Here is a 4,656-nt window from a genome sequence, read left to right on the forward strand (position 1 = left end):
GAATTATTTGTCCTCATTGCTTAGATTGTATGTAAAAAAGGATACAATAAAATGAAAATTAACATATGTAGGGTTTTTAAGATCTCCTTAATAACTGTTACTATGTCAAAATAACACTTTAGTATATCTATTAGGTTTATTAATCATCCTAAACATGTATGTATATTTTCTTCCTACAATGAACTTTTTTTGTGTACATCAAAGGTTAAATATGTTATCCATTCTATTTTATTTGTTTATTTTTAAAATATTATGTACAATGTATCGAAATTATAATAATTAAATTGCGTCTCCTAGTGCCTACTTTATGTTACATCGAGTAATCAAGATGTCAAATGTTAAAGTAACATCTTTAAAGATATCCACTAATTATCAAATAAACATAAACTGGATTCCATGTTTTGGAATGTTTTGGCAAGTTAAACAAAATGAAAGAAAAAGACCCGAATAATTAGTTGTTTGTAGTTTACAAACGAGTATTTCTGTTGTTATTGTTTCACCGATTATTTACTGTAAACGATTATTTGTATGTCAGGTCCACAAATCTTGACTTAATACTTCTGAGTGCTTGTGAAGACCCGTGTCTTATACGAACCAAATCATTTCTGACTATTATAAGATAAACTGAAAGCTACTGTCGCGTTGAAAAATTGGTTTCATACAGCCTTAAATTTTATATACACGCTGTAGACCTGTCACTAGGAAGAAACATTTAAAATAACACTAAACAACTAAGATATCTTCTGGCTCTATATCAAACCATTATGTAAATTCGACTGCAAAGGTAAAAAAAAAAAAAGGAAAACCGTATGCTTCTTTACCAAACGGATTAGTTTTGGATCGAAGTATTACTGATTATGTTTTATAAAACAGGCGAAGTTGGCCACCTGTGTTGGTAACGTCGTAAAGTGTCATGTGTGTCTAACTAGCATCAATAGATCATTTGAAGCCAGGCAAACCAACATTAGTTTCGAAGTACAGTTTCCGTTTAACAGCTAATAACATACATGTATTTTTTCTCCTAAAGAACATTAACTGAATCCAAAAGTGACTATTTTCCTTTAACAGTAAATACCTGTTCACAATATTCATTCTTGCATTTACTGAGACTGAAAGTGAACAAACAAAAAATTATAACCTTCTATCAAAAACACATTATCTTAGCTGTATAAGCAGCCAAATGTTCCAAAACTATATATTAGAGACATACGTCATTGGTGTATAATTTCCAAACTCTTGTAAAATTAATTATTTCATTGTTTGTTAAGAGTTTCGTTTCTGTTAGCCTGCTTAATCTTAACAAACTTAACAGAGACCACCTAAAAAAATGATACTAATAATTACAGAAATATCACCACCACACTTTGTTTTGTTTAATTTTATTTAGACTGTTATTACATTCCAAGCTCTTATTGTTAGTTTGCAACTTAATAAGATAAAAGAAAAGCCTAGGTGCTCAGAAATCGCCCTTGTGTATTTATTTAGCGTGGTAAAAAATAATTTTTTGCACAATAAAATTTTTTATAAACACAAACAATTCCAAAAAATAATTTTAAAAAATCAGTTAGTCTGTTTTACAAAGTAAAAAACATTGGTAGTGTATGATCAAGCGATGGGTTTTACGCCTTTTGTACATTTAAATCGACAGTCATGAAAGTCCTGGCAACACTTCAAGTTTCCACAACACTCATCATCTTTCCAACATGGAGAGTCTGGAGCTGCGCCATCTGGGCAAGGATCTCTAATGAAAACTGGCCAGTCTGGACACTTTAATCTTTCTAAAAGAATTAAGAATTAAAACTGAAGTACAAAGATTATTGGCTTTTAAATAAAGAAATAATCCAAGTATTTTTTGTATTTTCTAGTACATCACGAGAATTTCAATATTATTTTTGTAAAAGTTTGAATTGGCGAATAATTATAATTGACACAGTTTACTTAAAACGTCAATCCTATCTTAATTCATATTATATGTTTGTGAGTTTGTTTTTCCGCGAACTCCTCCAATAGTTTTGAAACTAGTAGGACCAAACTATACAGGCGGACTCGTGTTGGTCCAAGGATGTCTTTATCTGTATGTCGTAGCTCTGTCCTTGTCTAATTGTGGTAATATCGTGGACTACAACACATTCGGAACATCACTAAAGCATAACGTGTGTCTAAGACAAGATTTAATTTCAATCTAGCATAGAATTTTATGTTCCTGACTCCTTTCAGGACCGCGGAGTCGCCATTTTTAAAAGGGTTTTCTTACCCTATTCACAAGCTAGTGGGACTGAACTTGGTACACGTGCTCATGTACGGTGTTTTTATTGGTTTCTTTGTGGGAAACGAACTTCCCTTACGGTAGCTATAGAAGCATTTGGAGACAATGGAAGAGACTGATTGGTTCAGTAGAGACTCTATGAATTATGGGAGGGCCCTTCAGGGGAAAGCGAGTATTTTATATTAATGTCAGTTAAGACATTTAAAGAGTATTATCGTGCATTAATTTTTCAATTACGTTTTCCATTGGTCTCATAATTTAAAACTTATACTGTAAAAGTACAAATTTTATATTGATATTTTCTTCCGCGCTTCAGATATTTACTTTTTGATTCTTTAGTAATTAGAAAAGTGTTCTTAATCAGATAATAACTTTGGATTTAATGGAAAGTACAAAACATAAAGATACGTTAACTTTCATTTTTGAACATCTGAGCCTTTACCGTCATTTCCCTCAAAAAACAAATCAACTGACAAATATCTTTTGATAATATAAACAAAATTAAATAGATGTATATAAACACAGTTAATAAAGGTAAACTGTAGGTATAAGGCCTAAATATCTTCGTAGTACTGTGTCAGTGCTAGATATAACATTATAATTGTGTTGAATTACTCCTAAATACTTCATACAAGATGAACGGTGGCTCAAGGTTCGAGTACATCAGTACCCCACATGGGTAAATTAAATAGACATACACAGTGGTGTAGTAAGGAGGAGGAGGAGGGGAGGGGCGTCAAAGAACCACCTAAATAATCTACAAAAGTTTAAAAGATCCAGTATCATATGATTTTTTTTTTAAATAAACACTTGACTTTCATGAAACTCGTTTAAATTATATGTGTAGAAGAAAGGCCTACGTCATCTTGGTAAAAGACCCCACCCCCACAAATTACTTTCTGGAATTCGAATTAATCCGAAAAGTCTTGAACCTCTATTCATTGATCTTAAGAAAACATTACATTTTCTTTTATATTAGAACATTAAATGTGATTAACTAAACAAACGATAGGCTTAAAAAGTGAATATTAAAATAAAAAATGTCAGAAATTCTCGTAATATAGTCTTTATGTGAGTATTATTTTTTCGTCAGAAACTGTAACAAGTATGATGTTTTAGTGTTTAACTTCTACATTATGTAATTTATAGGCTTAAGCTCTTTATTTTATTCAAAACCACAAAACCTAATTAAAGTTGCTTTTATAATTTTTAATTACTTGACTGAGAAGTTATGTGTACGGATTTTCTAAAACTAGGGTTAACTTAGCTAAAACTGTTAATTAGGTAACAATTTTACGTTTCTGCAGAATGTAACACAGGTAGAGAAAAAAAGATTTCGAAGCGACTTCCTTTCTTTGTCCCCGTCACACCAAACATGCTCGCCCTTTCAGCCGTGGGGGCGTTATGATGTGACGGTCAATCCCACTATTCGTTGGTAAAAGAGTAGCCCAAGAGTTGGCGGTGGGTGGTGATGACCAGCTGCCTTCCCTTTAGTCTTACACTGTTAAATTAGGGACGGCTAGCGCAGATAGCTCTCGTGTAGCTTTGCGCGAAATTCAAAACAAACAAACAAACAATCCTTTCTCTGCAACTTAATATCGACACGATTCGAGGTCTGCAAACATAAAAACCTTCCTTGTAGATTTAAATCAAAAACGTTCGAAATGAAAAATTTTGAAGACCAAACAGAATTATATTTCATAAACTTGATATTTAGCTACCAGGTTCAATACAGTTTGAATTGTATTCTTTCTTTCTTTTTAAATATTGTTTATATATTTGTTTTAGAACAAAGATATACGATACCTTATCTGCGCTTTGTTCATCACGGGGAATCGAACCAACGATTTGAAGTTGTATGTTCGTAAACTTACTGCTTACACATTGGGGAGCTTGGCATGATCAGGAAGTTAGGGCGCTCAACTCGCAATCTGCGGATCGCGGGTTCGAAACCCATTGAACATGCTCACCTTTTCAACTGTGATGGCGTTATAATGTGATGGTCAATAATAGCCCAAGTATTGACTGTGGGTGGTGTTGACTATTAGGCTTCCCTTTAGTCTATCACTTCAAATTTAGGGACGGCTAGCACGGGTAACCATGAAGTACCTTTGCGCGAAATTCAATAAAACAAACAAACTAACAGAACCACTGATGGATTTTCTGAATGTAAAATGTAGTATACACCAATCTCTCTCTCTGCATAGACGTTTCGAATAAATAGTGTCTCTCCTGAAATATCAAAAATCGATTATTAATAATTGTAATATTGACCTTTATTAAATCACTGAATAGTAATTAAGTAAATGAAGCGAAATTAAGAATTAAGGAATTAAGAAACAGTTTGTTTGTTTGTTTGAATTTTGTCCAAAGCTACGCGAGGGCTATCT

General features: G+C 32.6%; 1 long non-coding RNA gene across 1 annotated transcript in view; it reads right to left on the bottom strand.

Moving 5' to 3' along the window:
- Positions 1–1,363: 1,363 nt before the first annotated feature.
- Positions 1,364–4,656, bottom strand: part of LOC111086056 — a 4,702-nt gene continuing 1,409 nt past the window's right edge. Inside the window, exon 2 of the long non-coding RNA XR_002610822.1 lies at positions 1,364–1,778. This is a non-coding gene — a long non-coding RNA (uncharacterized LOC111086056). The remainder of the gene's footprint in view (positions 1,779–4,656) is intronic.

The sequence above is a fragment of the Limulus polyphemus genome, unplaced genomic scaffold, assembly GCF_000517525.1.
Source record: "Limulus polyphemus unplaced genomic scaffold, Limulus_polyphemus-2.1.2 Scaffold814, whole genome shotgun sequence".
NCBI lineage: Eukaryota > Metazoa > Arthropoda > Merostomata > Xiphosura > Limulidae > Limulus > Limulus polyphemus.